Here is a 23199-nt window from a genome sequence, read left to right as displayed (position 1 = left end):
TTTTGTTTGCAAGGCAGCGGGATTATATGATCTGTCCTAAGTCACATGGCTAGGTAATTTTTTTTTAAGTGTCTGAGGCCAGATTTGAATTTAGGGACTCCTGACTCCAGGGCTGGTGCCCTATCTACTGTGCTGCCTAGCTGCCCCCTCTTTATTTCTTTTTCATTTTTTTTTTTTGGTTTATTTATGGCAATGGGGTTAAGTGACTTGCCCAAGATTACACAGCTAGGGGATTATTAAGTGTCTGAGATCAGATATGAACTCAGGTCCTCCTGATTCCAGGGCCTCCTCTTTATTTTTCTAAGGAGCACTTTGTAATTGAATCTATACTTTTATCTGCTTTTAGAGGTTGATTCTGAGATATTTTATACATCTTGTGGTTATCTACAATTAGGTTTCCTTTTCTACAACTGCTCCTTGGATTCTGTTATTATTATATAAAATACAGTTAACTTTTGAGGATCTATTTTGTAGCCTCAATTTTGAGATTTTCCAAGTGTACCATCAGTCAGTCAGTCAACCAACATTTCCTATGTGTTAGGCAAAACAATGACCAATTTTCAATCTTCATTCTACTTGACTTCTCCAACTTTTTTAAGATCATTGACCATCCTCCTCCATGACATCAGTAACATGATTCACTTTCCTTTGGGTTTCCTCCTATTTGTCTGACCACTCTATCATAGTATCCTTGATGGATCATTATTTTTTTTTTCCCTTCCCACTAAGCATGGAGATTCTTCTCTGTTCTGTTATGAATTCCTTCCTTTTTCCTCTCTACACTCTCTCCATAATACCATCAGCTTTCATATGGTATTATATTCATGTATGTGATTCCTGAAATAGATATATCACATTTAGTTTTAATTTTCCTCTTGTACTCCAACCCTAAATTTTATCTACCTGTTGGATATTTCAAAGGTATCTTTAACTCAGAATATCTAAAATAGAACTCATTATATTTTGTCCATCAAATCCCTCTTCCAAAATTTCCCAATTTTTCTATTGAAGGCACTGCCATCCTTCTGGTCACTCAGGTTTATAACCTTGGAGATTCTATGTCTGTTCCCTGATGCTTACCCCTTTCCCTACTGCTTATTCCCTTCCATCTTCATTCAATTGCCAAAACATCAGTTCTGTTGCTACAACATCTTCCATGTCCATCCCCTTCTCTCCACAAATAGCCATTGCCCTCATTCTGACCCTCCTCCTTCCTTAAAAATAAATTTTTGATATCTTTCCCCTATCACTTCTTAACTGTACTATTTATAATCTAATAATAGCTAACATTTATATAGTGATTACTGAGTGTTAGGCATTGTATTAAACACTTTACAGTTATCTAATTTTACTCTCACAATGACCCTGAGAGGTAGTTGCTATTATTATTCCCCTTTTACAAAAGGGAAAACTGAGACAAACAGTAGTTAAGTGACTTGTCTAGGATACATGGCTGTTAAGTGTTTGAGGCAAAATTTGAATTCAGGTCTTCCTGACTCCAGACCTGGTACTCTAGTTGTCCCTCCTTCCAGTTTCTTCACTCTTGCTCTTACCTTGGAGATGTCTCTGCCCTGTGGTCATCTCTTCTGATCAGTGAGTCCTCGGTCTATCATTTCATTCCCACTTGGCCAGGTGATGCTCCCTTAACTCCCAGAGTCACTCCCCACTTTGTTTTTTTTTTTTTTAATCTTCTCACCAGTAACATTGCCCCATTTTCCTTCCGAGTCGAATTAGCATGTCAGCTTTTTGAGGAGCACCACCCACCTGCCCCTTAATTATTCCTCTTAATAAAAAAAAAATTCCCCAACTGCTTCTCACTCACCTTTTTGGAGTTATTCTCAGTTACTCCCTTCACACACTTTGTATTTCAGCCAAACTGGTCTTTTTGCTATTCCCCAAACTCAGCATTTCCTTTCCAGTCTCCATCCTTCAGGCTGGGTTTGCATTCCTTCCTCATCTCCATATTTTAGAATTCCTATCTACACAAGACTATTTCCTTGGCAGAGCAGGAACAATCTGGTAAATAATAGATGCCTAATAAATGTTTATTGATTGATATCCTAGTTGTTAATGCTCTTCTTTCTGAAATTATTTTGTATTTACTTGTCTGTGTATCTATTCTATCTCCTCATTTGAAGATGAGATCATTGAGGGCTGGGACAGTTTTGTATTTGTCTTTTTTATGTATTTAACACAGTAACTTAATGCATGTTTGTCAAATTAAATCCTTTCTTGTGGACAAAAGGGAAAGATTTGTTAGCATAGCTAAGGTGGATTCAGGGATGAGTGATTACTACAGAAAGGCATAGCCATGACTGGGTTGATGTCCAACTTTGAGAAGATTTCTTATGGGAAGCCCAGGGATTGATTTATCTTTGGCCTTGGGTCTATTTAATATTTTCCTTTTTCAATTAAAAAAGCATGCTGGCTAATATCTCTCTTTAAAATTGTTAAGATTAAAGTATTCTTTCCTCCTTTTGTTTTTTCATTCTTTTTTATGTTTCTGAGGTCAGAGTGGTTTTATTATATCCCCAAGTTAAGCTCTGGTTGTCATAATTTTTACACTCTCCTTTCTGACTCACATACCCCTACATCATTTGGCATGATGACCAACTCCTCCTTTTTAAGAGAACTAGTACCAGAATAGCAGCAAGTGCTGAAGGTTGGAACTGAGAAACATTTTAAGTGCTTTGAGCATGGTGCTTGAAATATGTCTGACTCCGAATATTATCAGTTTTTAACCTTTATAAACTCTGAAATTGAGACTTCTCCATTATTAAATACCCAGCCTTTGGAGTACAACATTTCTAAGAAAATCTAGGTATGAAATGTTTTAACATTTAATGAACCTAGAAATTTGAAATATCTATGTTATCTTAAATCTTGGGACTGAAGTCAGCCCTAACCCTTCAAGTAAGCAAAGGAACCATATTTTCCATCCACATGAAGTACCTCCTCAAGTTCTCTGTACTTCATGGGCTTTGTTATTAATTAATGGTGTCAAGAAAACATCATGATTATCAAGTATAATAGTCATAGAACAGAAACCTCTTAGAGTTGTTCCTTGGTCCTTATGAATCATGTCAAACCTTTTAAAAATCATAAATGTTATCACAAGTTTCCTTATGTAATAAAACACCAAAGAACAAGAATATCTTTTTTCATTGTTTAAATAGTCCGATTTTCTCTTAACTAAAAAAAAACGTTTTAATCTATTAAATGAAATATGAAATCCACATCCTTGGGAAGGGGAAAAATAATTTTTTTTTTATAAAGAGAGGTGTATTCTTGTTCTGAATTGTTCTCTTAGGATTTGACTTTACCAACTTTTATCATATAGCTCTATTTCCCCAGAATCTTCCAAAATAGAAAGACAAGGATATTTAATATCAACACCTAACACAAAACATGAATGTGACTTTCTCATTTACCATCCTTGATAAAAGTTGATATATATGGGGGGTATGTGAGTCAGAAAGGAGAGTTTAAAAATTATGACAACCAGAGCCTAACTTGGGGATATAATAAAACCACTCTGACCCCAGAAACATAAAAAGAATGAAAAAACAAAAAGAGGAAAGAATACTTTAATCTTAGCAATTTTAAAGGTAGATATTAGCCTGTTTTTATTGAAAAGGGATAATATTAAATAGACCCAGAACCAAGGATAGATCAATCCCTGGGCTTCTCATAAGAAATTTTCTCAAAGTTAAACATCAACCCAGTCATGACTGTGCCTTTAGTCATCATTCATCCCTGAATCCACCTTAGCTATGATAGCAAATCTTTCTATTTTGTCCATAAGAAAGGATTCATGAATAGGGTTAACTTGGAAAGAGGGGGACCCTGTTGACTTTCACAAGTAATTGGAAATATGCCACTACCCCAAACATAAAGATAGCTCCAGGAGAGCCATTTATACTCCTGGGTTACCAACTGGAAGTGACCTCTGCTACAATCCATTCTGTACAAAGGTAAACTGAGGCTTCAGAGGAAGGATGGGGCTCAAAGGTCCCATGTATCAGGTGAAATTCTGAGACCATGTCCTTGGACTTCAATGACCTAATCTTCTACTCCCCCATTCAGTCTTCTGGTGAGATCTCACACCAAGTCTCATTTGCTGACTTTGAAGATCCATATTCTCAATTCCCTGTTGTCCTTGCCTAGTGGCTTTCTTTAAGACCTAGCTAAAATCCTGCCTTCTATAAGTCCTTTCTCAATCCTTGTTTCTAGTAACTTTCCTCTGCTCATCCATTCCCCATCTATCTTCTTTATGGTCTGTTTGTCCTTGGTAGACATTGGTAGACATTGAAGGCATTTTTTTAAACCTCTCTTTGTAGTATTATTTTTTTTTGCAAGACACATTGGGTTAAGTGGCTTGCCCAAGGTCACATAGCTAGATAACTATTAAGTGTCTGAAGCCAAATTTGAATTCAGGTCCTCCTGACTCCAGGGCCGGTGCTTTATCTATTGCGCCACCTAGCTGCTCCTGTAGTATTAGCTCCTATCATTGGGCCTGGTGCATTTTAAATTATTTTTTAGTCATATTTGGCTTTTTTTTTTTTGGAAAAGATACTGGAATGATTTGCCATTTTCTTTTCTAGCTCATTTGATAGAGTTAAGGTGACTTGAGGCAAACAGAGTTAAAGTGACTTGCCCAGGGTCATACAACTAGTAAATATGTAAATGTCTAAAACTGGATGTGAACTCAAGATGAGTTTCTCTGACTATAGACCCAGCAGAGAATTTCTTTTAAAATGAAGTCTAGGCTCTTTTCCTGGTCATGACTTCCAGGTAGCCTGATAATTTTTAAATTATCTCTTCGGGATCTGTTTCCAGGTCAGTTTTTTTTTTTCCAATGAGATATTTCACATTTCACATTTTCTTCTAGATTTTTGTTTTTTGTTTTGGTCTTGTTTTATTGTTTTTTTGATTTCTCACAAAATCATCAACTTCCTTTAATTCCATTCTACATTTGAAGGAATTATTTTCCAAAGAGAACTTTCTTATCTCCTTTTCCCTCTAGTCAATTTTGCTTTTTAAGGCTTTCTATTCCTCATTGACCTTTTGGACTGTTTTTTTCCATTTGACCTAAACTGGTTATTAAGATATTATTTTCTTTTGTATTTTTTCCTGTCTCCTTCACTAAGCTGCTGACTTGGTTTTCATGATTTACCTGCATTGCTCTCATTTTTCTTTTTTTTCTTTCTGAAAGATTTTATTTATTTTGAATTTTACAATTTTTCCCCTAATCTTGCTTCCCTCCCCCCACCCCCCACAGAAGGTAGTGTTAGTCTTTACATTTATCTAAGTTGAATGTGATGAGAGAGAAATCATATCCTTAAGGAAGAAACATAAAGTATGAGACATAGCAGAATTACATAATAAGATAACCTTTTTTTAAATTAAAAGTAATACTCTTTAGTCTTTGTTCAAATTCCATGATTCTTTCTCAGGATACAGATAGCATTCTCTGTTGCAGATGCCCCCAAATTGTGCCTGATTGTTGCCTTGTTGGTATGAGCAAGTCCATTAATGTTGATCATCATTCCCATGTTGCTGTTAGGGTATACAGTCTTCTGGTTCTGCTCATCTCACTCAGCATCAGTTTGTGCAAATCCTTCCAGGCTTCCCTGAATTCCCATCCCTCCTGATTTCTAATGGAACAATAGTATTCTATCACATACATATACCATAGTTTGCTAAGCCATTCCCCAATTGATAGACATTCCCTCAATTTCCAATTCTTTGCCATCACAAACAGAGCTTCTATGAATATTTTTGTACAGGTGATGTTTTTACTCTTTTTCCATAACCTCTTCAGGGTATAGTCCAAGTAGTGGTATTGCTGGATCAAAGGGTATGTACATTTTTGTTGCCTTTTGGGCATAATTTCAAACTGCTCTCCAGAAAGGTTGGTCATTTTTCTTCCCTGTGTTTCCTCTACCTCCCTTACTTGACTTTCAAAAATTTATTTGAACTCTTCCATAGCATGAGACAAATTGCTATTCTTCTTGGAGCCTTTGGATACAGAAACTTTGACTTTGTCATCTTCTGAGTGTGTATTTTGATCCTCCATGGGACCAAAGTAATTTTCTGTGGTCAGATTCTTTTTCTTCTATTTTCTCATTTCTCCAGCTTATAACCTGAGTTTAGCTATTTGTTAAGGGGGGGGCTCTCCTTCCAGGGTGAGGGTGCCCTGTCTCCATCAGACTGAGAGGTCTAGAACTGCTTCCTTCCCTTTGATGTGGACCCAGGAGCCCCCAGGGACCCAGGTGCCCCCAGGGACCCAGGAGCTCCCAAAGGCCCAGGTACCCTCAGAGACCCAGGCACCCCAGGGCTATTCCTGGATGGCTAGAACTGGTTTGTTTGCAGGCAGTGTTACTCTTTCTAACCCTGGTGGAACAGACCTTTCCCATGGATCTTCCAAGTTGTTTTGGGCCAGAAAATTGTCTCATTCAGTCCTTCTGTGGTATTGCCACTCTAGAATTTTATTAGAATCATAATACAGCATTTGGAGTGGTCTGGGGGAGTGCTTGTGGGAATTTCTGCCTCCACTCTGCCATCTTGGCTCCATCCCTGAAAACAATTTTTAAATGAAAGGAATAATAAAGTGAAAATTCTTGCAGTGTAATTATAATATTGAACCTTGGCCTAGAGAAGAAATGAAGTATTTTTCCTTTCTTTCAAGGAATAGAGGGCTATGTGTGTATTATGATGTGTATGCTTTCAGGATGCAGTGTTAATTAGTCTTCATGGCTTTTTTTTTTTTTTTTTTTGCAAGGCAATGGGGTTAAGTGGCTTGCCCAAGGCCACACAGCTAGGTAATTATTAAGTTTCTGAGTCCAGATTTGAACTCAGGTACTCCTGACTACAGGGCTGGTGCTCTTATCCACTGCACCACCTAGCCACCCTTTTCTTCTTTCTTCTAACTAGAGAAGTCTCACTGGATGGGGAGGAAGGACTATGTTTAAAGAGGGATGAAACATAAAAAGAAAAAATAAAGAATATATATATATATATATATATATATATATATATATATATATATACATATATATATATTTAATAGCAAGTAAAGGACCTGAACTTTCAGTGAGAAGTGAGGAGTATACAGATAAGAAAAGAGGTAATAAGCTTTGTCTAGGTTATAGCAAGCAGATTAAAACGGAGGGTCCCATGAGAAATTAATTTGAGATAAGATTAGCAATAGATACCAAGTTGGTGGAAGGGGGTGAGTTTAGATTTGATCAATAGGGAATCATTACATTATAGGGGTTCTGAGGGAAAATAAATTCTTTAATAAAATTATTCTGACTCATGTTGCCTGCCATAGGATGTCTCAGAGTGGAGGCAGGAAGTGGGTTACTTACTACTACATAGTTATAGTTTTGTTGTTATTTAGTTGCCTCTGATTCTTCATGAAACTGTGACCTTAGCTCCAATACTGCATTTTGCCATTTATTTCCTTCTCCAATAGTTTAAGGAGAGGATAAGTGACTTGCCCAGGATCACACAGCTAGTATAGTCAGAGGCTTAATTTGAACTTGGGTCTTCCTGATTCCAGGTCCAGATTTCTATCCACTGATCCATCTGACTGCCTTATAGCTAATACTAATTTTTGCCATTCTTGGATAACAAAGGTTTGAAAGTCAAACTGAGGCTGCACTGGTCCTTTAAACACTCAGATTATGTTTTGATCTACTTTAAGAAAAAACCATTTTAATTTCTTTTATCCTTTGCTTTCTTGACACATTTAATTTTACTATAAGTAATGATAATATTTTCTAAAAGCAAATTTTTAAAAATAAAAATTTAAATATATGTATATAAAAGAGAGAAAAGAAGGTAACAAAGAGGTAAGAAATTCAGGCAGGCATGGTCTACGTAGTACCTTTCTCAATAGTAGCATTATATAGGCAGAAGAGCATGGGACTTGGAGACAAAAATTATTAGATTCAAGCCAGAAATGTGATGGTTCCAGCTGGAACTAGTTTGAACTTGGAGAGCTGATAGTTAAATATTCAGTATGAGCCACTGAAAATCATTTAATGCTACAAATCAAGGCTTGCGTAGCTAATTGTCTAGATTTAAGAAAGTGATGGAAAAAAATGTTGTTAATGCAGATTAAACTTGACAATATATTGAGAGTACATTACCTCCTCCCATCCCCTAGGTGATTTTTTTTGGCAAGGCAGTGAGGTTAAGTGACTTGCCCAAGGTCATACAGTTAAGTAATTATTAAGTGTCTGAAACAGGATTTGGACTCAGGTCCTCCAGATTCAAGGACCAGTGATCAATCCACTGTACCACCTAGCTGCCCTCACCCCAAGTTGATTGTTAAACATTAACCAGCACTTTTCTGGTTCAAGTTCAGATTCTGCCTCTTACTAGCTGGGGGATCTTGGGTAACTTGCTTAAATCCCATTGCCTGCCAAAAAAATAAATAAATAAATAAATAAAGAGAATAGATTACCTCTTCCCACCCCCAAGCTGATTGCTAAACAATAACTGACACTCTTCTGGTTCAAGTTCAGATGCTTCCTTTTACTAGCTGTGTGACCCTGGTTAAGTACTTGACTTGTTTGCTCGATTTTCTGTCTATAAAATGGGAGCTTACCTTGCAGGATTGCTCTGAAGACCAAATAATATAATTCATGTAAAAATATTTTGGTAGCTATAAAGTTCTATATAAACTTAATTATGATTATACTAAATATTTGTTATCTTATTGAACACATGGCACTTGTCTCCAGAATTGTTAGGCTGTCATGTGGAATGGTGCTAGTAATAGGTTAATAAATACTTATTGATTGGTTGGTTGATTACTCTTATTCAGACCCACTAGGCTATATGACCATGGACATAATCCCTGTTTGCTTCAATTTCCTTATATGTAAAATGAGAATAATAATAATAGTACCTCCAAATGAGATACTATTATAAAGTATTTAGCATTTTGCCTGGGACACATAATTGTTGTTCATCCTTTGTTTTTGAAGAACAACAATGACATCATAATGTTGGAGTCAGGGTACTCCAATTTATAAATATATATTAGCTTATATGTAAATGTTAGTCATTTTCATCATCATCATTATTGTTTTTGGCATGGTTTGAACTAGATGTTCTTCTTCTGAAGTCCCTTCCAATTCTGAGATTCAATCTGTGATTTTGTTATCACTTATCATCACCTTTTGTAGAATGATTACTTTGAAATCCTATTTATAAATACTTATTTCCTTTATGAGCTGGTGGTGACTACCTCAGAGAGAATGTAAGGCAGAGGCAGCTGGGTGGCATCCTGAAAGAACTTTTGGTAGTGGGGAGGGCAATCAAGGTTAAGTGACTGGTTCAGGATCACACAGCTAGTATCTCAGTCTGTATTTGAACTCAGACCTTCTTGATTTCAGGTGTAGCTCTTTATCTGTTGTACCAGATTAGTTGCCTAAAAATACAAACATGTGCATTTTAACAAATGATAAATTGGATCTTTAGAGAATAGCAGTGTTCTCAGTACTTAAATTCGTATTCTCCAGTTTACCAATACATCTTTGTTGTTGGTTCTTGTTTTTCTTGATAGGGCACCTGAAAGATTTATTACCTAATGCTAGGGCTGCTTTAGCCTTGGTTACTAATCTCTGTATAGCCTTCCTGCCTCCTGTGCTATGACTCCTCTTAAGCTCTCTTTTATTTAGAATCTTGGGATTTATTTCCTACATCTAAAACATCACCTTTCACCTGGTGTCTTAATTAGTAGCCCCTCCTTGTTAGGGATTGTTGTGTGTATATGTGTATTTACATCTATAGAACATTTTACATCTCTCTACTGGCCTGGAGAGGTGGGAAAATGTTTCTGTATTTTGAGATCTGATATTGACCAGGGTATCAATCTCAACTTGGCAAATGTGATACAAGAGAATTGTTTTCTGTGTTTGTGTTAGTGCCTAAATTCTGAAATAGGTGAATTTAAAAGTTTCTCTTTTTAGTTTTGATTTTGAATTTGATTGCTTTACGTAAGCTTGTTTTTTGTTGGCAAAAGAAAAAACTTTGTAATCTTTGTCTATTTGTAAGTTGGGGATAAAATGTATTTCAAGGAATTTGGGAATACCGGTTTTTACTATTGTTTAATTGACATTTGTTTATAGTATTTTTGAATTTTTGTTTACAACTTATGAGGTATTCATCATGTAATAATTTTGTTTCAAAGAAAGACAAGAAGGGGATTTGTTAGGGACTATTGTGTGTGGGAGCACTGTAAATTATCTTTACTTGGTGTCCTTGAGCACCAGAGCCTTGTTTTACCAAGTGCCTCGGGAGTAGATTAAGGGACTGGGAAGGATATTTAAGCAATGGTATTTGGTTCAATAAATGGAGACCTTGGTGTATAGGGAGAAACTTGTCTTCCTTGTCTCCCCCTGCCCCCTTCAACACTTGCCTGGGGAAAGATTGAGGGAGTCCAGAAAGGGACTCAACACCTCCCCAATCTTTCTTTTCTTTTTTTCTATCCCATTCTCCACCCAGTTGTAGTAGTAATATTCCCCAACTATAAGTCTGACCAGGTCACTCCTCTACTCAGCTAACTCCAATGGCTCCCTAGTATTTCCAGGATCAAATGTTTGTATTTAAAACCCTTCACAGCCAGACTCCAACCTACCTTTGCAGGCCTAGTATATACTAGCAACATAGCACTGGTTGGATTGTAGGGTCCAGCTGTTCTTCTCACAAAATACTTCTCTGTATTTTTGTCAAATTTGTTCAAGGTTTTCCAGTTTTCTAGGATAAGAGTTTATATTTTATTCTGGAGGTAATAAGAAATCACTAGAGGTGTGTGTGTGTCTGTCTGTGTGTGTGTGTGTGTGTGTGTGTGTGTGTGTGTAAGAGGCAGAGAGAATAAGAGAGAGTGAGATGTTTAGACCTATGCTTAGAAAAATCAACTTGGCAACCAAAAGGGAGAATAGGATTGGGGTGGGAAAAGACTGAGACAGAGAGATCAGAGATGAAGTTATTATAATAGTCCAGGAAAGAGGTGCTAAGAGCATGAAATAGTATTGTGATTGCATAATTGGAGAGAATGAGACATTTGTGTATGTCCTTTTTTTACTAAGCTCCAAAATGGTAGGGATCATATCTTATTTATCTTTTACAACAAGTATTTTCTCTGCTTCTTTCTATCTTTCTCAGCTTTGTACTCCACACGTAGTAGAATCTTGAGAAATATTTATTAAAATGAAATGTACCTTGTTTCATGTAAAGATTCTGGGAGGGGAGAAACATCAGTTACTTTAAAGTAGATTTTGTTATTATTATAAATCAGCATTTACATAGCACTATTTTACAAAGCTCTTCAGAAACATCTCATTTTATTTTAATAATTTTAATTGGGTCCTCATTTTATTTTAAAAAATATTTATTATTTATTTTTCCAACTACATGAAGCAGTAGTTTTCAACAATCATTTTTTTTTTATATTTTTGCAAGGGAAATGGGGTTAAGTGGCTTGCCCAAGGCCACACAGCTAGGGAATTATTAAGTGTCTGAGACTGGATTTGAACCCAGGTCCTCCTGACTCCAGGGCCGGTGCTTTATCCACTGTGCCAACTAGCGGCCCCAACAATCATTTTTTTCTGCAAGGTTTTTAGTTTTACATTTTTCTCCCTCCCTCCCTTCCCTCCCCCTCCCCCCCAATAGAAAGCAGTCATTCATGTATAATCATGCTAAACATAGGTCCATATTAGTTATGTTGTGGGAGAAGAATCAAATCACAATAGAGAAAAAAACTATAGAGAAAAACATGCATAAGACTACTTTTAAAAACTGAAGATACTGGAGTAGCTAGGTAGCAAAGTGGATAGAACATGGACCCTGGAGTCAGGAGGACCTGAGTTCAAATTCGATGTCAGAGACATGTAATACTCACTTAGCTGTGTGACCTTGAGCAAGTCACTTAACCCTACTGCCTTGCCAAATCCAGCCCCCCCCCAAAAAAAATTGAAGATAGTAAGCTTTTCATATCCTTCTCTGGAAATGAATATTTTCTATCACAAGTCAATTAGAATTGTCTGATTATTGTGAAATGTACAAATCCATAATAGCTGATCATTGCCCAAGGTAACTGTTAGTGTGTCTAATGTTGTGGTTCTGCTCACTTCACTCAGAATCAGTTCTTGTGAGTCTTTCCAGGCTATTCTAACAGTAGATTTTGATTATAGGAAAAAAGTGGGGAAGGAGTTCTCACCAGAGAAAGTTGCCTTGGGAGATCAAAGTTGAGTCCTAGAGAATCAGTATAGAATGAGGTCACTTAAAGGAGTACCAAAGACAGATGATTTATTTTATGGTTTTACCTGGAAATGGTCTTAAACTTAGTATGGAAAAATAATTTTCCCCCCATAAATAAACATATACCTTCAATAGAGATGATATATATCCTATCATAAAGTCTTCAAAACTTAGAATTTTTGTAATTTCAGGGAGTTTTCTATCCTTCATTTTTTTCAGAAACCTTTCAAAAACCAGCAAATTGGTAGGGAACTTAGCCAGTTTAACCTGCTCATTTTACAAATGAAAGATGAAGTTACTAGTTAGTGGAATAAATAGGACTTGAACTCTAGTTCCCAGACTCTATCATCCAAAATCCTTAATGGATCTCTTTTGAGATGAATACAAATTCCCAACCCTTCCATTAAAGCCCACATAATCTTGCTCAACCTGCATGTTTTGTCTTTCTTAACTTCATTTATTCTATTATCAGGCAAATTGTACTGTTTATTCTCCTGACTCCAGGGCTGGTATTCTATCCACTGTGCTACCTAGCTGCCCCTATTTATTGGCTATTCTCAGACATCAATGTGCCATCTCTTAATTCTGCTCTTTTACCAAGTGGGCATTCCCTCTTCATCTCCTCCTTTCATGTTTTTAATCTTTACTAATACAGATAATTAAAGAATTATTAACACATAATTTGTCAATACTTTTACTAAGACAGTATAATAATATTAATATAATTAATAATTATCAATGCTAAGCTATAATAATAATAATTATTATTATTAACTATCAGTGCTAATGATGCATCCTCCTCATTCTCCCAGCTACAAGTATTTTTCTTTTTTCTCAGATGATCCTTGAGCAGAGTACCTTCTTGGTCCTGGAAAGGGCTTAATGTTTGTTGAATTGAGTTAAATTGAATTTCTATTATGCCTCCCTATTTTTAAAAATAAAAATAACCAAAAGCTAAAGAAATTAATATACTTTGATGTATTTCATCAGTAAAACAATGAAATTAACTTTAGGCTGTGACTTATTTGAAGTTTCAGTTCTTTGGAGACTTTCTTTTGTCCCTTAGTTACATCCCTAAACTGTAGTTTGGGCACACTGCCACCAGGTGGTAGCAATGTGCTATAATTAAGTATCTTCGCTTGAATCCGTATCCTTTCTATAATGTTTCTGCTCAAGCATATTTAAACGTGAATTTTCTTAACGTTCTTGTATCAAGAATTACTAAAATAATACTTATTAAAATTTTAAACAATAATTATTTTTTTTGGAAATTACTATAGAGCTGACTTCTGAATAGATTCCTAACATTCATGGAGTTATTTTTATATAATTTTTTTTTTAGTCCTTATCCTTGTTTAACCTTATGGTTGATTTCCAAGGAGCCCTAGCTCCTATCATGTGTCCAAATCTCCTTCCCCCATTTTATTCTTAACTAAATACCTTCAGTTGTCTCACTTGGCAAAAGGTATTAGTTTTCCAATTCTCCTCTTAATTATCATGTGTAAGGATTGATTGAATCCATCAATCAATCACTCCACCCTACCTTGGTTACATAGAAAAAGGTTCTTGCCCTGATGCCTTTCTTGGGTGAGAATACATCTATTGAATCAATAAATCAATCAAAGGCATTAAACTGGGTAAAAACCACCTGATAAATCAAGTTTAGAATGAGTAGAATACTTCCAGCCATAAAATGAAATGGTATTTAAGAAGTGATAAAGTTAGGCCAAAGAACCTGAGCTTCACCTGTGAGTTGTAAACAAAAGAGCAAGTCCATTCAAAAATCAAGGATTCAATTGCCTGGCCAGTCCAGTGGTGGAAACAGTTTATAGCCAAGCCACTGAAAGGATTGGTTATTTGGGGTGGGGGTAGGGAAAAGAGCCTTTTCCTTCCTCCCTCCCTCCCTCCCTCCCTCCCTCCCTCCCTCCCTCCCTTCCTTCCTTCCTTCCTTCCTTCCTTCCTTCCTTCCTTCCTTCCTTCCCTAACTCTTGACCAGAGGAAAACTCTTTGAACTTTGAAAGGTTTGAAGGGAATTCCTAGTAGTATCTTTAGAACAGCTGATGGTAGTCTTCAGTGAGAGCCAAGGACAAACTAAACACAACAGAAGCTACACCATACTTGGGGGCAATTTTGGGGTAGCCTCATGATGGGGAGATTAGGACTTCCAGAGAAAGTCCCAATCTCCTCTGCCCCATCATATGTCCTCACCTTGAGCCCCCTTTTTCTTTGATTTCTTTATGTCCTTGTGGGGAGAATATGTCCCCGATTGGGCGGGGGGGGGGGGGGGGGGGTTGCTTTATATCAACTACTTTGACCATATCACCTCAGTGAAAATCCAATTTTAAAAGTCTTTAAGTCTAATTGGCTAATCAATATCAATGGCTAAACAATGAGGGGAAGCATACCAATGGGAACCCCTGAACTATAGTATTAGTATACCTCCTCTAGAACCTTGCTCTGGGGAGTCAGTGGGAGTGGGGATTTAGGGTGGTAGCAGTAGAGTTGGTGCCATATTTGGAAGAAATTACTGGGAAGGAAATGAAAGGAAACATAATTCCTAGTCTTTCACTCTCAGCTACATTCCCTAATATATCTTTCCATAAAAAAGTCCTAAAAAATGTCTGTCTTAAAAAAAACCCTTATGCTTCTTTTTCCCATATGAAATAAAATTTTTCAATTTACTCTTAGTTTTCTTAGGTACATAGCTGATTTTGCATCCAATGCTTGAAATTAGTTGCCTTTTTAATGACATTCCCTTAGGAACATACTTTAGTCTTGCCTTAGGTTACTGCTTCAGTTAGAGCTTCCCTGAAGTGGAAGTGCATCAGAACAAAGCATCGACTAGGGAATTAAACAGAAAAAGGAATGAGTTTCTTCTTGGAATGTATGAATAACACATTCAGTGGTTGTACTGTCATATCTAGGTAGGTAAAATATTCATATTTTATGGCTCTGTGGTGACTCAGACAGATTTTCCTCATAAATCTGATTTGTATAAAACATGAATGCTGTCTGTGGTGTAGGTGGGAAGATCAGAGAGAAGAGAACAGCAGCAAAAGTGATATCGAGGAAGAGAATCGTGATGATAAAAATTTATAAAAAAATCTTTGAGTTGAAAAAAGTGTTTTTTTAAAAAAACCTTTTGAGATTTTATTTGATAATTTTTAATAATTTTCTTTTTTAAAAAGTGGTCATATTTTAAGCATATATCCCAGAAATCTGTATTTGGACTATATTTGGCCCAATAGAGTATATTTTTAAAATATAATAATTGTAAGAGTAATTATTTTCGGTATATTCTCCCCTTTTAAATGCATTTTATTTCAGGGAATTTGACCTTTATTCCAACCAGCTGCAATGGAGTCAGACATCCCTGACTAAATACAGTTTTAGATATTATGTGTGTAATGTTGGCTTCTTTCCAAGCAATAACTGTTGCTCATATTGAAAAAAAATTTAGTCATCAGCTCTTCCAAGTCAATTTGAGCTGGCTCCATCCAGTCCTTGGATTGGAAACAATCCTTGGAAACAAATCTACATAGCACCTGTGTCTGAAAACACATATCTCATTCTATAAGTCCTACATACTTTTCCTGAAGGTGAGACAGTTTACTTGATTGAATCAGAAGGGACAGTTCCATCAAATGGGAGGTGATTGGTCAAGCCCTTGATTTTCCCTCAAAAAACTGAACTTAGCAGTTCTGAGGAAGACCAGACTGAAGCAGCCTTTGAGAAAGTCAAACCAAAGGTTTTATGGTTGATCTTGGAGGCAACAGAGAGCCTCTGGTGGCTATTGAATAGTGGGATGACATGGTCATGCTTTGCACTTTGATGGCTTAGTGAGATTCTACTTGGAAGAGAAGAAACTCAAGGAAGGAAAGCCAAACAGAAAGCCATTGTTTTATTCCAGTTGATGAAGGCCTTCCACCAATGTATTGGCAAATATCAGAGAAGAGAAAGGATATTCCTACAATCTTTTCAGTGATCAAGGATTAACAGGTTCTTATTAAGGACCTGCTGTGGACTAGGTGCTGAGGATGTCTACAAAAAGAAGAGATTGCACCTTTGGTTCCATAGAATAGTCAATATTCTTTTCTTTTTTTTTTTTTTTTTTTTTTTTTAGTATTTTTAGTTTTTTGCTAGGCAATGGGGTTAAGTGGCTTGCCCAAGGCCACACAGCTAGGTAATTATTAAGCGTCTGAGACTGGATTTGAACCTAGGTACTCCTGACTCCAGGGCCAGTGCTTTATCCACTGTGCCACCTAGCCACCCCTCAATATTCTTCTTGACAGTTCCAAGAAGGATCACCTTAGAGAGAATAGTTGTTCTTCATTTTTGCTTCATATACTCTTGTATCTCTTATTAGCATATTTAGTCATTATGTTCAGTCATTATTCATGACTTAAAATATTTACATTTTACTTTAATAGAACAGATACTTTCTAACAAACATTCAAAAAAAATTCTTTATAAACCACATTTGCTAGACCATAAAAAGAAAAAAAGTTAGAAAAAAGTCTTCTCTAAAGAGAAAAGATGAGTGTGTCATTTAATTTTGACTTCTTGTTTAGTCATTTCAAACTCTTTATGACTCCATTTGAGGTTTTTTGATACTGGAGTAATTTGCTATTTTTTTCTCTAGCTCATTCATTGAATCATTATTAAGAAAGGAGGCAAACAGGGTTAAGTGACTTGCCCAAGATCACACGATTACTAAGAATCTGAGACCAGATTTAAACTCCGGTCTTGCTAACTCTAGGTCCAGCCCTCTATCTATTGCATTACCTAGCAGTTTATTAACTTTGGTAGCCTGGTACTAATATTTGACCATTACATGTGATCATAGTTTTGTTATCCTGCCATGTTTATTTTATTTAATAGCATATATCTTTTGACTCCTTTCTTCATTCTCCATATAATTTAAACATTTCTTGAGGAAATTGAAGCAGTGAAGTTAATTGCCTTGTCCTGAGGTCACACAGCCAGTCTTTATCTGTCAGGATTAGAACTTTATTTCAATAAAATAGCTAAACTCATCAAAACTTTTTTGAAGTATAAATAAATTCACTTGCTCCCTTTTATTCATAAGTGAATTTGCCCCATAGAATGATCCTTGCCTATCATTTTCATGAAGTATCTGAGTATCTAACAAGAGGAAGTAGTAGTAGTGGTGGTGAGAAGTGGAAGTGGTGGTGGTGGTGAGTCTAAATTGAGTTAATATCTAGAGGAGATAAGCTGGGGGAGTTTGAGTCAGTTGGAATAACTTAAACTATTTTGATGATGGTGGTGGGGAGGTTCCAGCCCTGTTATTCCATCGACGTGAGAAACTTTGGTTGGAAAAACTTTTCTTACCAAGGCAGATCTGCAGCTAATTAGCAATTTATAGACTTAGAGATTTGGGAGAAGTTCAGAGAAGGACTCACAGTCTCACAGATATACTTTGCATGGAAAGGAAAAAAATATAATAAATATAATATTCATGATGCATAGTCAATAAGGATTTATTAAGCACCTTTGTGGTAGGCACAGTGTTAGCACTGATACAAAAAGAGGCAAAAGGCAAGTCCCTACTCTCAAGGAATTTACAACTTGTATAGGAATAATATTTACATAGTGTTTGCTATTTATTTATTTATTTTTTACAAGGCAAATGGGGTTAAGTGGCTTGCTCAAAGCCACACAGCTAGGTAATGATTAAGTGTCTGAGACAGGATTTGAACTCAGCTACTCCTGACTCCAGGGCAGGTGCTCAATCCACTGTGCCACCTAGCCACCCCAGTGTTTGCTATTTAAATGTCTTTTCACATATATCATTTCATGTCTTATCTGCACCAACTCCCTGAGGTTGAGAGTATTTTTTCTCTCAAACAGAGTAAATGAAAGTATTATTATCTACATTTTATAAATGGGGAAGCAAACAGAGACATTTTGACTTATCTAAGATCTCACAGATAGTAACTGACAGAACTGGGTCTCAAATTTCAGTCTTAGTGGATCCATATTAAAGATGTTCCCTTTTTCCACCATGGTATCCCCTTTTTAACTTTGTTTCCTAATATACCCCCATAAAGCTTGGGTAGTTTAATTTAAAAGTGCACAAATACTAGAGTTTGTGCAAACTATAAATGTGTCAATATAGACCTCACTTTTCTAAATTCTGGGAGGAAAATTATTTTTTAGAACATGATAATTTGATTTATACAATTGCTCATTTCTATAAATAACATCTTTTGCTGGAATCCCCTCCCCCTTACCTTTCAAGATAGAAAACATTTTATTTTATTTTATTTTATTTTATTTTTTAGGTTTTTGCAAGGCAAATGGGGTTAAGTGGCTTGCCCAAGGCCACACAGCTAGGTAATTATTAAGTGTCTGAGACAGGATTTGAATAGAAAACATTTTAATAATGAATACAGACTGCCCCAGAAAGCCTAGTGAAGTGAAAGTTTAAATATCTTTTTTTTAATTTTAAAAATCTGTTTATTTCTGTGACTGCAATGCTAAACTGTATCAAGTCATTCTTCAAATAGCTACTACAAAGTTAACTTACTTGCATCATAAATACAAATTGTTTCAGTGGCATTTCAAATCATTTACATTTATATATTTCTTTTATTGCTTTTTTTTTTACAAAAAAGGATTTGTTGTGCTTTTTTGCAGCTCTAATCTAAATTTCTATATCAAACATCTTAATTCTATACTTGCAAAATGTATTGGCCAGAAGTCTCTGTGGGAGGTGAGGAGAAAAGGTAGGGAAGTGAGGTAGAGTAGGAGAGCTATCAGATATTAAACTGAAAAGCAAAATTCCAGAATATATACAACTAGTCAAATACCTCGTTATTTAAGACTGATGACTGCCTTCAGAAGGGCAGCATATTAAAAAAAATTTTTAGCTTCCCCCCCAAACGAAATTCTTTATTTTTCACAATGGCCACATTCTTATAGCAATTGTATCTATAAAACAATAGTATAACAGTCTTCATAATCCATTCATGATGTGTGCTTAAAAAAGACATTTCTATATCTTAAAGATGTTGTTTATCTTAAAGCCATCTAAATACTGTGCTTTTAAAGAGACAATAGCTTAGAAAAGATTGATTAGGGTGGACTTATTTACAAAGTTAACTCTTTAGGTTAGCAATAAATAATCCTGATTTTGGAAGAGCTGATACTCATGCATAACTGACAAGATGGACATATACTCTCAAATTATTTACACAGTAATAACTCCTTCATAGCACTCTCATCAATAGCATAAAGATAATTTTCTCTTAATATTCTTCATATTACTCAGTCTTGCTTTTGGGAATACATCCTTCCATTTCTACAACTTCTGGCCATCCTTCATATTTGTTTGTATCCTTGTTGTTCTTTATGTGCTGTTCAAAGGGGGCTTTTGTCTTTATACCTTTTCCACCAGAGAAGACCTAGTTGTCTCTAAAATCAAGGTTAACAATGGCTGAACTTCCCAAGGAAGCAATCAGTAATCTTGCCTCATTAGTGAGTGGTTGCTCCATCATCATGTTCCCATTAAAACGATGGTTCCATCTTGAATAGACTTAAGGAATTCAATAAATGGTGCTACATCTCCTCCCCACATATCAAAATATTCAGTGTGTAATGCTTCTCCTGTTTTTCCATTTACCAATGCAACATTGATTCCTCTTCCAACGTTATTCTTTACCCCACTCATTAGAATATTGTCTTCCACACAAATTTTGGGGCCAACGACATTAGCTGCTCCACTTGCCATTTTGAAAGCAAAATGCTTTTCTGGACAAGCTTTTGAAATCCCACATTTATATCTGGGAGGCTTTGTATAAGCTATCTGCAATGCTGAGCTTGCAAATAAATTTCCTAAATTTGAATCTAATTTTATTTCAAATACTTGAGATATGATATAAAATGTCAGTAGAAATACTTCTACAGCAACCACCAACTGTACAGCACCTGCCATCCTCATGTTTATGTTTTTAGTCTATGGCACAATTTCATCAAAGAAGCATCTGGCGCCCGCGTCCCGAGTCCCGCCTGCCCGTCCGCCCAGTGGCCACTGCTCACGAGCAGTCCCGGCCCGAGGCCGCTGGGAGCCAGCCAGCTCCGAAAGTTTAAATATCTTAAATTCATTACTTTATGTAATTACATTTGAAATTTTGAGCTGCACTAAGACTTTTGGGACACCCTGTATTGATTATTTTTTTTAAGTGCAATTTTTTTTGGCCTTAAAATCTTTATACTTACAGCCTTAAATTTCTTATTTTGACTACTATTAAGCACAAAAATGTCTTTCTTCTGGTCTTTGTAATTTTCACTATAAATAGTTAAAAACAAATCTTGGGTGTATCTCTTGTTGGTGACCTGGAACTAGTTGAAATGTAGGTGCTTCATAAAACATCTTAACTACAGATCTTATCTTGGTTTTTGTGAAGCATGAAATAGTTCAGTTTATTGACTGATTGTTATGTCACTAGAGAGAAATGAATTTTCACTCTGTGTGTTTTATTGTATCTTTTCAGTGGATTCAGCATTAAAATAAATAATGCTGTAATGGGAGAAGATACAGCTTAATGATTTGACTACAGGAGGGGGAACTCCAGTTTGTAATCGAATCAACCCCCCACCCCCACTTCCTCTCTGGCCTTGGCTAAAAGCACTTGACCTTTCTCTGCCAATATTTTCTCATCTGCAAGATAGGGTTAAGAACACTGACCTGTTTTCATTAGAGTGGAGTTAGAAACAGTATTTGCCTAGTGCTTTGAGATTCTTAGATGGCTGTTGTCATAGAGGAAAACATTATCATTATCATCATTTATTTTCATAAATACATTCTTCTCAATAGGGTACTTCTTTTGATACTGGCCTTTTATTATTAGCTCCATCCACTAGATTTTCTCTCTAAGTAAAATAAATTGGTAGAATGTTGTTATAGGTATTTTAAGATTAAGAATTACTAGTCATTACTCAAAAAAAATCTATCTCATTATCTTGACCCAGTGCCAGAAATTTCACCAATTAGAGATTTGTAAGAAGGCTTCTTTGGGTGTACATGCTTAACCTCTGTATGTTTAACTGTCTAGCCTAGAAAAGAATAGATAATATTCTTCTATGAGGAAAGAAAACTTGATTTTATTTGACCTGAACAATAAAACCACTATTCCAGTCTGACTGTTCAATAACTGAAGGAAAGGGGCAGCTAGGTGGTGTAGTGGATAGAGCACCAGCCCTGGAGTCAGGAGGACCTGAGTTCAAATCCAACTTCAGACACTTAATAAATTACCTAGCTGTGTGGCCTTGGGCAAGCCACTTAACCCTATTTGCCTCGCAAAAACCTAAAAAAAAAAACAACTGAAGGAAGGTAATAGGTTCCTGCTGATCACAAGAAGACTTTGAGACATGATTTTGTGATCTGTAATTTTACTGGGATTGGTTCTTCCTCCACAGACATGGCTCACCATTTCTCTGTGACTTAGGGAATTGTTTTTTGAGAGTTACTATGGCGGCCAGATTCATCACTCTATGGTCCAAGGAGTACTGAGCCTCTCCAAGCTAAACAGTACTTTTTTCTGAATGACAAACATACAGTTCCTCTCTAGGCTATTCCTCAGAGCCTTTCCAGCTTGGGAGGTCCTCCTAGGCTTCATTCTCTATTGCCAGTCTTTGAGAACCCAGGGTTGCCTGCATCCCACAAGGAGAGGGACTCTAGAGGATTATATTTGAGGGTTATAATTGATGGTTGTATAAATGCATGGGTTTATGTGTGTTTGTGTATGTGTGTATGTTGTGAAGATTCAGTGAGAAAATAAGATACCTCAACACCTGGTTCCTTATGATTTAATCTCTAATTAGAAAAAGAAAGTGAAGATTTCCATTCAGCCCTGCAAATTTTCATTTTGATCCCATTAGATTCTTTGAAGGCAGGGACTGTTTCTGCTTTTCTCTTGGCTGGGAAAGATCTGGGAAAGACCTAGCTTTTAAAAGATCAAGGTCTCCCACTGCATCCAGGACCATCTCCTGATCCCTATCTGGCCACTGGACCCAGATGACTCTGGAGATAAAAGTGAGGCTGGTGACTTAGCACAGCGGCCCCCCACCCCGACTCAAATCCAATTCACAGACTTGTCATGGCATCACCTCCCTGATGTTCAAAGGACAAACATCAGCTTGCTTGCCATTCTTTACAAATTCAGTCTAGTATTTACCATGAAGACCAAATTAACTATGGCCACTAGAGGGCAATATTTATTAATGAAACATTCCCACTGTGCCTGGCTTATTTGAGGGCATGCTAAACATCTTAATTATTTTCTACTAAAATCAAAAGCATTACCTTGTCCTTTCTACTATATTTCTACCTAGTTCCTTCTCTCCCTCCTCTATATTTTTTAAAGTGTTCATGGAGCATCTCAAAACCTTTTTTTTTATCTTTTTTTTTTTTTTGGTTAAGATTTCTTTGTAATATAAATATGACCTCTTTTTTTTTTTTTAGGTTTTTGCAAGGGAAATGGGGTTAAGTGGCTTGCCCAAGGCCACACAGCTAGGTAATTATTAAGTGTCTGAGACAGGATTTGAACCCAGGTACTCCTGACTCCAGGGCCGGGGCTTTATCCACTGCGCCACCTAGCCGCCCCTCTTTTTTCTATCTTTGACATCTTTTTTCAAGTTTTTTTCTTTTTAAAGGAAAATTTTACTTTTACATCTGCTGAGTTTTGTCAGGAGATAATGATATGATATATTTCTCAACTTGGTTATCGCAATCTTTGGAGTTAGGGTAAATGGTATAGGAGATAGAGACGCTGATGGGTATGATACTGTCATGAAGGTGATGTTGATATTGATGAAGATGATGGTGGCTAACAGTTAATATCATGATAGTGCTTGAGCAGCTAGGTGATGCAGTAGATGGAGTAGTGGGCTTGGAAT

The 23199-nt window shown here is 36.3% G+C and overlaps 1 protein-coding gene and 1 pseudogene across 2 annotated transcripts in view; one reads left to right on the top strand and one right to left on the bottom strand.

Annotated features, from left to right (window-relative positions):
• DRC8 (dynein regulatory complex subunit 8) overlaps positions 1-23199 on the top strand; it is a 114926-nt gene that overhangs the window by 77515 nt on the left and 14212 nt on the right. The window lies entirely within an intron of this gene.
• Positions 19455-20295, bottom strand: LOC141513228 (protein FAM3C pseudogene; annotated as a pseudogene).

Source organism: Macrotis lagotis, chromosome 2 (assembly GCF_037893015.1).
Source record: "Macrotis lagotis isolate mMagLag1 chromosome 2, bilby.v1.9.chrom.fasta, whole genome shotgun sequence".
Taxonomy (NCBI): domain Eukaryota; kingdom Metazoa; phylum Chordata; class Mammalia; order Peramelemorphia; family Peramelidae; genus Macrotis; species Macrotis lagotis.
This window is presented reverse-complemented; position numbering and strand designations above follow the sequence as displayed.